The sequence below is a fragment of the Grampus griseus genome, assembly GCF_964374135.1.
Source record: "Grampus griseus genome assembly, chromosome: 1".
NCBI classification, from domain to species: domain Eukaryota; kingdom Metazoa; phylum Chordata; class Mammalia; order Artiodactyla; family Delphinidae; genus Grampus; species Grampus griseus.
Window position 1 is genome coordinate 45,993,960 of NC_139017.1, and position 11,213 is coordinate 46,005,172.

Here is an 11,213-nt window from a genome sequence, read left to right on the forward strand (position 1 = left end):
TAATACAATGTAAATACCATGTAAATAGTTGCTAGCATGGGGAAAATTTAAGTTTTACTTTTCAGTAAAAAAAGTTAGTTGAATCCTCAGTTGATTAAATCCACGGATGCAGACCTGTAGATACAGTTGGTCCACTGTACTTCTTTTCCATAGGGAATGTCTCCAGTTGAGGGCCTCAGTACATCAAACAATGATTGACTCCTCGTATCTGGACTCTTAACTGTGTGTTTATGTTTCTCCAAAGTTTACCTAACTTATTTTCAGCTTTTTGTGTTTCAGGAAGGTCAAGTTTACTGTATATATGAATTTTATACATATCGAGTGTTCTTAAAAGTTCCATCATAATCCCATAAGATGTCCAAATAGATTTCCAGCAAAGTACTTTAATGAAATCCAAAATAAAACATTTTCTAATCATCAGGAAGGGATTTTAAAAATCTTGCCTTGCTTTAGTAAACAGAGTAGGATACATCAGTAATGTCTTCGTATATAAAATATTTTTAACTATATTAATTTCTGAGTCTTTGGTATGTTTTGTTTAAACAAGTCATTCGGAAATTTAAGGCACTTCACCTCAACATTTCAAATATTGACTCACCTCCCTGAACCATACTAATTTATCATATAAATCTGTTTTTGTTCTCTATAGCACATCCCTTTTTTTTTTTGGCTGTGTTGGGTCCTCGTTGCTTCATGCAGGCTTTCTCTAGTTGTGGTGAGTGGGGACTACTCTTCGTTGTGGTGCACAGGCTTCTCATTGTGGTGGCTTCTCTTGTTGCAGAGGAAGGGGTCTAGTTGCATGGGCTTCAGTAGTTGCGGCTTGTGGGCTCAGTAGTTGTGACTTGTGGGCTCTAGAGCACAGGCTCAGTAGTTGTGGCGCACGGCTTAGTTGCTCCGCAGCACGTGGGATCTTCCCGGACCAGGGCTCGAACCTGTGTCCCCTGCATTGGCAGGCAGATTGTTAACCACTGAGCAACCTGGGAAGTCCCATAGCACATCACTTTTTAACATACTATTTTATATATTCTATTTTTCATTTGTTTACTGACTTATTTTCCTGTTTATTGTCTGCCTCCCCAAATAGAAAATGAACTCCATGAGAGCAGGGATAAGACTTTCCTATTCAGCACACCCCCTACATGGAAAGTCCTGGCACATGGGAAGCCTTCCTCATAAATACTATGGACTAAATGAGAGGCTGAAAAAATAGTTCACCTATGTGAGGACATAAAAGGACATAAAAATTTAAGAGAGATTAGTCCTCAGTGATGAAACTTAAAAAGTAAATAAATTTTGGCATACCTTTATGTCATCTACTTTCTCCCCACATATTCCCCACAGAATTCAACACCAACATTAAACTAGTTACTTACAGATTAGTAACATGAACACATGATGTATAAGACCTGCCAGACCTTGTAAAAATTCTTACAACAAAGAAGTATCTTACCAGTAATTTAGCTAAATAAAGATCCAGACAACAGGTGATTCCATGAGGTGAAACACACTAGGAAAAATATAAGAGGATATATCCAGGCTGCAGAATTATTTGTACTTATGTTCACACACAGTAATACTGCTCTTCAAGGGGTTTTCATTCCAACTAAGACACAATGGCTGGCAGAGCTGTCTTTTAATCAGAACCTAAGGAAAAAAAGGGTAGCAAATAGGTGAGCAATTTCCATTTCTCCCTTCATCTCTTCACTGATAGATGCTCAGCTTTTTCACTTCAGCCTAAATACCATTTGTTTCTTAGGTTCAGAACAAGGCAGAAGTCTCAGTTCATTAAGGACTTGCATTCGGTAGCTGGCAGAAATTCAGAAGCCAAATTATTCTAAAGTATCACGGTGTCCTGTGACAGACAAAGTAATCAGAACTTGTACGCTTAATAGTCAAACAGACATAGCCCAGTGTCACCTCAGAAGTCCCTGAACGCAGAGCTGGACTCTCCCCAGTGCCCTAGACCCACTCTGAATTTCTCACTGACAGTCCTCTGACGTTCCTCTTATCCTCATTAGTAGGTCATGAGCAAGATTGGCTCCCGACTTGGGGAAGCAAAGCAGGGAACATTGGGAAAGAGAACCGACATTGTTCTTCTTGCCACCAGAGCTGTAATGGCCAGAAGGGGCTCACAGAGGTCTCTGCCACTGAAATGCCCAGATTATTATTAGATCCTATGGTCCTTATGAAATCTGCTCATCATTATTGGGTGGCAGACTTTGTAAATATCAAAGATTCCTTGGAAATTGTTTAGAGTAACTACTATATTACCCAGTCTTGTTACCTCTCACAGACATTGCATTCTACTGAGAGTACCAGATCCACATGAACAGTTAATAATACTTCCTGAAACAATAACATTGGCCATTATGATCCCAAAGACCAAGATATTACAGATGCAAAGATATATGATTGAATTAACTCTTATCCATACAGTATTACAAATTCCACTCTTGATTGGTTTTTTATTTTCCTGAAAACAACCTTTGCCTGATCTATCACGTTGCAAACAATTTTTGTCTTACATGTCAAGCCTTTTACTAGCAGATTTTCCTAGAAAGTTACATTTTCCTGCCTCCAAACAACTATTTCCCCATTTACTTCAAGTTCTAACCATGAATTCAAGATCACTGTCTATATTTATGTTTGTATTTGACACTGAATTACATATGCCATTTTCTCATCTCCTTCATAGTGATGCTCCCGAGTCGTGACACTTATTTCAAAACTGCCCAGCAGTTAGTCCTCCGGGTACTTCTATTCCATAGGTCAGCTTCCCTTTGTGGATTAACCCCTGAACCCAAGAGAGTCACTATCCATCACAGAGTCCCTGGTCTCTCTTTTAGGGTCCCTCAGTCCCTCATCACAAAAAAGCATGCTTTTATCACAAGTTGGAAATTAAGTGGAAAGAGCACACGTCCATTAGGGAGAGGGTTCAGGAAGTCAGCACAAGATTTCACTAGGAAAAAAACCACAGGAGTGAGATGTCCATGTGAGGGACAAAGAAATTGATCCTCAGACCAGATAAGAATATAGGCACCTGCACATCTGGGAGCTGCCAGGCTCCAGTCTCCCTGGGGTGTACAGGGCAGGGAAACAAGCCCCTCTGAGATCATATCTGGGCTCACAGCTGTAGAACACTTCCTGCCCAGCGGAAAAGTCATCCTTGTGGCTTGGGGCGTGCTTACCATGCAGGATTTCTGGTGGTGGTTGACAAACTGAGGAAAGAACAGCAAAGTACCTGTTAGTTACGAGGAAATATCTTCTGCTATATCCTGTGCTTGCCAGGGAGCTTAAAAATCCTACTTAGAGAGTGTGGATTTTAAAAGATGTGCTAGTTCAGTACCCACTTTTTACTGGTAAGCAAACTAAGGCCACAGGGCAGAGCTGTGAGTAGAATAAATGTTTCTTCAACGCCTTGTCTGTGTTTTTTCTACTAAAACATTCCTAAGACTACAAGCAGAATGTTCCTTTGCTTTCCAGGACTGGCCATCCAGTACAGAGCTGTGAGTGCTGGTGGCTAGTTCCATTCTTACACTTCCTAGAAAGCTCTCCTTTCTGGCCTCAACAAGGGATACCTTTGCCCAAGTGTCATCCAACAGACCCCTCACCTAGCTTACAGTACAGTTAGTCTCCCATCCCCCTGCATCTTTTCTCCCAACTCCTCCTCCAGAACTATAAGCCTCTGCTTGGTCCCTATGTGCCAGCCTGGATTCTTCCCATTCCACTGCTAAGCCAGCCATTTCAGCATAAGAAGACGAGAGAAGCCGTCAAGAACAAAATCCCCATAAAAGTAAAAAGCTATAGACTTAGAGAATATATTGTGTAGAGCATATTGTGACTCAGATTTTGGCTGCCTCCATTTGCAGCCCAGTTGGTGTGTTCTCAGGGCATCAGACCACATTTGAGCCTCAATCTGAACGATATACAATGTATTAAAAATGAATAAGAAGTAGGTTCTATTTCAAGATGGAAACATACAAAGTCCTGAACTCACCTCTTCCCATGGACACACTTGAGTCTACGGCTACGTATGGAACAATTTCCTCTTTAAACCTTTGAAGGCCTGGCTGGGTGAGAACTACACATTGTCCAAACAAGATGTAAATGACATCGAGGTGGGTAGCAGAACCTGGGAAACTATCTCACCATAAACCCTATCCCACCATGATGTCCCACAACCAGGAGGGAACTCTGAACCCAGAGATTCTCCCTGAAGAGCAAGGGTTTCAGACCCCGCACCAGACATTCTAACTTTGGGGACATACACTTGAGAGAGAAACCCCTAAACATCTGGCCTTGAAAACCAATGGGATCACTTCCCAAGACCCACAAGATGATAACGATCTGAGAGACCACTCTTAAAGGGCTCCTGCCCAGACTTGCCCACCCCAGGGCCCAGCTCAGAGGCAGCCAATAGTGCTCAGACATAAAGTGAAAGAGGCTCATCTGCTTAGATTAAAGCCTTGGCCTGAGGGGGAAGCATCTTATTTAACACACATTTGGAGCCTGCTCAAACACTTGGGGACATAGACTGGTGCATGCCATTTTCACGCTCTTCTATTGTCATGCTTCAGAGCACTGCTGTCTCCTGGAGGGGAACTTTTGCATGTGTCTAGTGCCCCAATTTTTTGTGGCTTCTTCCAAGTGGACACCTCTTTATCCATGGCTCTGGGTACCAGGGGACCTTGTATTCCTGTTGCCATGATTCTTTAATAATTGGTGTCACCCAGAAAGGATCTCATACCACTCTCTGGTGCCCCAAATTTTTTTTTTTTTTTTTTTTTTTTTGCGGTATGCGGGCCTCTCACTGTTGTGGCCTCTCCCATTGCGGAGCACAGGCTCCGGATGCGCAGGCTCAGCGGCCATGGTGCACGGGCCCAGCCGCTCCATGGCATGCGGGATCTTCCTGGACCGGGGCACGAACCCGTGTCCCCCGCATCGGCAGGCGGACTCTCAACCACTGCGCCACCAGGGAAGCCCGCCCCAATTTTTTAGACTGCTGCCAGGGGGCACTTCTACATCACCTGGCTCTGGGGGCCAGTGGGTATCACAGGACTGTAACCAATGGAGAGAGAGTTTTTAAACAGCTATCATCCCCTGGGCATGGCAAGAGGAAACAGGCTCAGGAGCTTGGTTTTCCTGTGAAGGTTTTTTAACTGATCATCCTGACTGCAGCCTGAGGGGTGGGCTTCTGATTAGGCAGGATCTTGGGGCTTACTGTAATCTTTTCCAGAGAACTTAGAGGCTGGGCACTATCTTCATGGTCACCCTCTGCCACGCTCCAGTGCACCAGTGTCTCCTGGAGGGTAGCTTTATGTGTGACTGGTGCCGTGGTTTTTGTCTAGAGCCCCAGTTTTTGTTGCTGCTTCCCAGGGGATGCCCCTTGATGGCCTGGCTCTGATGGCTGGGGGTCTTGCATCCTGGGTCCCACAGCACTGTGGCAATTGGAGAGATGGTTCTGGCAGGCTACCACTCCCAAAGCACTGCACAGACAGTGGATTGGGGCACACTCCCCAGCCCTCTGTGCCTGTCCTGGAGCTCTGGTCTGAGGAACAGTCTTCAGGTTCGGCACATATTTAGTGGCCTATGGAGCTGCTCTCAGGGAATATAGGCTGTATACATCATCTTGGCACTCCCCTTCTGCCTTGCTTCAGCTGACCGGTATCACCCAGAACAGAGCTTATACATTCATCGGGAGCACCAATTTCTGTGACAGCTACTCAGGGGACACCTCCAGTTGGCCTGGCACTGGTGAACAGTGGAACTTATGCTTGTGGTACAACAGGACTGTATGTATTTGCATACTCTTAAAAGCTGATGCCTGACAGTCTGGTTTCCAGTCGGCCTGAATCTAGGTGCTGAGATCCTTCCCTTTGGGTCACTGACATGTCTTGGTACATCCTTAACTACTGAGAACTATTCAAAATATAATAGATATTCTGGCCAAGCACAGAGTTTTGACAGACAATGAGGGGCTGAGGCAGAGTTGAACGAGGTTTATTTCCTACATGAAACTACTCCTTCAATACTGAGAGAGGTGGTTGTTTCATCTGCTGTTAAGAATCAAAACCGAGAGTCAAACAAAATGAAGAAACAGAGGAATATATTCAAATGAAAGAACAAGAGGAAACCTCAGGAAATAATGAAATTGAGGTAAGTTATTTACCTGATAAAGAATTCAAAGTAATGGCCATAAAGATGCTCACCAAACTGGGGAGAAGAATGGATGAACCTATTGAGAACACCAACAAAGAGACGGAAAATACAAGAAAGTACAAAATAGAAGCCACAGAGCTAAAGAATACAATAACTGATCTGAAGACTACAATAGAAGGACTCAACCGCAGACTGGATGAAGCAAAGAAAGAATCAGTGTGTTGGAAGACAGGGCAGTGGAACTCACTCAAACAGTGCAACAAAAAGAAAAAAGCATTTTAAAATGCTTTTCTTTTAGTCTTGCAAGAAATGTTAAAAGGAATTCTTCAAGCTGAAAGAAAGGGAGCTAATTAGTAATAAGAACATGAATGAAAGGATAAATCTCATTGGAAAGGTAAATAAATAGTGAAGGTAGTGAGTTAACCACTTATAAATCTTGTATGAAGTTTAAGAGATAAAATTAGTAAAAACAACTATGATTACAACAATTACTCAAAGAATACTCAAGATAAGAAGACATAAAATGTGCCATCAAAAACATAAATTGTGGGAGGAGAGAGTAAAAATGCAGAGTTTAACAATGGGATCAAACTTAAGTTGTTATCAGCTTATAATAAACTATTACAGAAATAAGTTGTTATACATAAGCTTCATGATAACCACAAAACAAACACCTATAGTAAATACACAAAAGATAGACAGGAAATTTAAGGATACCACTAAAGAAAGTCATCAAACCACAAAGAAAGATATACCTGGGATAAAAGAGAGAGTGGTAAACAATAACTTAATTAAAAAAAAATTTTTTAAGATAAGTTTTTTAGAGCAGTTTAGGCTTAGAGCACAATTGGAGGGAATGTTCAGAGATTCCTCATATACCTGCTGCCCCTCTAAAATAGTCTCCCCGATTATCAATATCCCTTACCAGGGAGTTACATTTGTTATAATTGATGAACCTACAATGACACATCATAATCACTCAAAGTTATAGTTTACATGAGGGTTCACTCTTGGTTTGCAAATTTTATGGGTTTTGACAAATATATAATGACATGTATCCATCATTATGGTATCATGCAGAGTACTTTCATTTCCCTAAAATTTCTCAGTGGTCTGTATATTAATCCCACCTCCTACCCAACCCCTGGCAATCACTGATGTTTTCATCGTCTCCATAGTTTTGCCTTTTCTAGAATTAAATTTTTTAACTATGAATGATTTTACTATGAATTTAAATAACAAATAAAAAGAATCAAATGACTTCCTAAAATACAGCTAATTAAAATACTATTTTTGTAATATTTGATAGTTATCAGACACGTTGTTTACATAGTTGAAACTTAGTTGTGTGTGATTGGGTTCTGTACATAATAATTATTTTGTGTAAAAACATCTATGTATTACCATGGTTTACATATTTATGATTTTAAGTGGATGATCTCTGAGATTTTACCATAGATTATTATTACTGCTGGAGAATTTTTTCTATTGATTATTTAATAACAGCAGGATAAATATACTACCTCTGGCACTACTCAAAAGAAAACAGAAAAAAATATAAAAGAGAAGCCATAAGAAATGAAATAACCAGAATCAGGGGTAATAAAATTATAATGAAAACTTTTCTATCATAACATAATAAATTTAAAATATTGGTATAACTTACTACATGTATGTTCACCTGAACATATGTAACCAAGGAGATGGGTTTAAGATGGCAGAGTAGAAGGACGTGAAGTCACTCCCTCTTGTGAAAACACTGGAATCACAACTAACTGCTGAACAATCATCAACAGGAAGACACTGGAACTCACCAAAAAAGATACCCCACATCCAAAGACAAAGGAGAAGGCAAAATGAAATGGTAGCAGGGGTGTAATCACAATAAAATCAAATCCCATAACTCCTGGGTTGGTGACTCACAAACTGGAGAACAATTATACCACAGAAGTCTGGCGACTGGAGTGAAGTTTCTGAGCCCCATGTAAGACTTCACAACTTGGGGGTCCGGCAACAGGGGGAGGAATCCCCAGAGAATCAGACTTTGAATGCTAGTGGGATTTGATTGCAGGACTTTGACAGGACTGGGGGAAACAGAGACTCCACTCTTGGAGGGCATACACAAAGTAGTATGCTCATCAGGACCCGGGGGAAGGAGAGTGACCCCATAGGAGACTGAATGAGACCTACCTACTAGCGGTGGAGGGCCTCCTGCAGAGACAGGGGGTGGCTGTGACTCACTGCAGGGACAAGGACACGGGCAGCAGAAGTTCTGGGAAGTACACCTGGTCATGAGCCCTCCCAGAGTCAGCAATTAGCCTGACCAGAGAGCCTGTAGGCTCCAGTGCTGGGTCGCCTCAGGCCAAACAACTAACAGGAAGGGAACTCAGCCCCACCCATCAGCAGACAAGCAGATTAAAGTTTTACTGAGCTCTGCCCAACAGAACAACACCCAGCTCTACCAACCACAAGTCCCTCCCAAGAGGAAGCTTGCACAAGCCTCTTAGATAACCTAATCCACCAGAGGGAAGAGAGCTGAAGCAGGAAGAACTACAATTCTGCAGCCTGTGGAACGAAAAACACATTCACAGAAAGATAGACAAAATGAAAATGCAGAGGGCTATGCACCAGATGAAGTAACAAGATAAAACCCCAGAAGAACAACTAAATGAACTGGAGATAGGAAACCATCCAGAAAAACAATTCAGAATAATGATAGTGGAGATGATCCAGGACCTCGGAAAGAGAACGGAGGAAAAGAGCGAGAAGATGCAAGAAATGTTTAACAAAGACCTAGAAGAATTAAGGAAAAAAACAAACAGATGAACAATACAATATCGGAAATGAAAAATGTATGAGAAGGAATCAATACCAGAATAACTGAAGCAAAAGTATGGATAAGTGACCTGGAAGACAGAATGGTGGAATTCACTGCTGCAGAACAGAAAAAGAAAAAGAATGAAAAGAAATGAAGACAGCCTAAGAGACCTCTGGGTCAACATTAAGCGCAACAACATACACATAACAGGGGTCCCAGAAGGAGAAGAGAGAGAGAAAGGACCCAAGAGAATATTTGAAGAGATTATAGTCAAAAACTTCCATAACATAGGAAAGGAAATAGCCACCCAAGTCCAGGAAGTGCAGAGAGTCCCAGGCAGGATCCCAAGAAGAAACACACCAAGACACATAGTAATCAAATTAACAAAAATTAAAGACAAAGAAAAATTATTAAAAGCAACAAGAGAAAAATGACAAATAACATACAAGGGAATTCCCATAAGGTTAACATGTGATTTCTCAGCACAATATCTACAAGACAGAAGGGAATGACATGATACATTTAAAGTGAGGAAGGGGAAGAACAACCAAGATTACTCTACATGCCAAGGGTCTCATTCAGATTCGACAGAGAAATCAAAAGCTTTACGGACAAGCAAAAGCTAAGAGAATTCAGCACTACCAAACCAGCTTTACCACAAATGCTAAAGGAAATTCTCTAGGCAGGAAACACAAGAGAAGGAAAAGACCTACAATAATAAACCCCAAACAATTAAGAAAATGGTAATAGAAACATACATATCGATAATTACCTTAAATGTAAATGGATTAAATGCTCCAACCTAAAGACATAGACTGGCTGAATGGATACAAAAGCAAAACCTGTATATATGCTGTGTACAAGAGACCCACTTCAGACCTAGGGACACATACAGACTGAAAGTGAGGGGATGGAAAAAGATATTCCATGCAAATGGAAATCAAAATAAAGCTGGAGTAGCAATACTCATATCAGATAAAATAGACTTTAAAATAAAGAATGTTAAAAGAGACAAGGAAGGACACTACATAACGATGAAGGGATCAATCCAAGAAGAAGATAGAACAATTATAAATATATATGCACCCAACATAGGAGCACAACAATACATAAGGCAGCTGCTAACAGCTCTAAAATGGGAAATAGACAGTAACACAATAACAGTGGGGGACTTTAACGTCTTGCTAACACCAATGGACAGATCATCCAGACAGAAAATTAATAAGGAAACACAAGCTATAAATGACACACTAGACCAGATAGATTTAATTGATATTTATAGGACATTCCATCCAAAAACAGCAGATTACACTTTCTTCTCAAGTGTGCACGGAACATTCTCCAGGATAGATCACATCTTGGGTCACAGATCAAGCCTTGGTAAATTTAAGAAAATTGAAATCGTAACAGGAAGGGAACTCCGCTATGAGACTAGATATCAATTACAATGCTATGAGACTAGATATCAATTACAGGAAAAAATCTGTAAGAAATGCAAACACATGGAGGCTAAACAACACACTACTTAATAACCAAGAGATCAATGAAGAAATCAAATAGGAAATCAAAAAATGCCTAGAAACAAATGACAATGAAAACACAATGACCCAAAACATATGGGATGAAGCAAAAGCAGTTCTAAGAGGGAAGTTTATAGCTATATAAGCCTACCCTAAGAAACGAGGAACATCTCAAATAAACAACCTAACCTTACACCTAAAGCAATTAGAGAAAGAAGAACAAAAAAACTCCAAAGTTAGCAGAAGGAAAGAAATCATAAAGATCAGATCAGAAATAAATGAAAGATTCAACCCCCATTTATGATAAAAAAAAATCTACAGAAAGTGGGCATAGAGGGAACCTACCTCAACATAATAAGGGCCATATATGACAAACTCAGAGGAAACATCCTTCTCAATGGTGAAAAACTGAAAGCATATCCTCTAAGATCAGGAAGAAGACAAGGATGTCCACTCTCACCACTATTATTCAACACAGTTTTGGAAGTCCTGGCCATGGCAATCAGAGAAGAAAAATTAAAAAAAGGAATACAATTTGGAACAGTAGAAGTAAAACTGTCACTGTTTGCAGATGACATACTATACATAGAGAATCCTAAAGATGCCACCAGAAAACTACTAGAGCTAATCAATGAAGTTGGTAAAGTTCCAGGTTACAGAATTAAAGCACAGAAACCTCTTGCATTCCTATACACTAATGATGAAATATCTGAAAG

At 40.7% G+C, this 11,213-nt stretch overlaps 1 long non-coding RNA gene across 1 annotated transcript; it reads right to left on the minus strand.

Moving 5' to 3' along the window:
* Positions 1-374: 374 nt before the first annotated feature.
* LOC309839183 lies at positions 375-8,456 on the minus strand. The gene is made up of 3 exons (XR_014298479.1): positions 8,350-8,456; positions 1,451-1,644; positions 375-941 (listed from the first exon to the last, which is right to left on the minus strand). It is a non-coding gene; the product is annotated as an uncharacterized lncRNA (long non-coding RNA).
* Between the last annotated feature and the right edge of the window lie 2,757 nt (positions 8,457-11,213).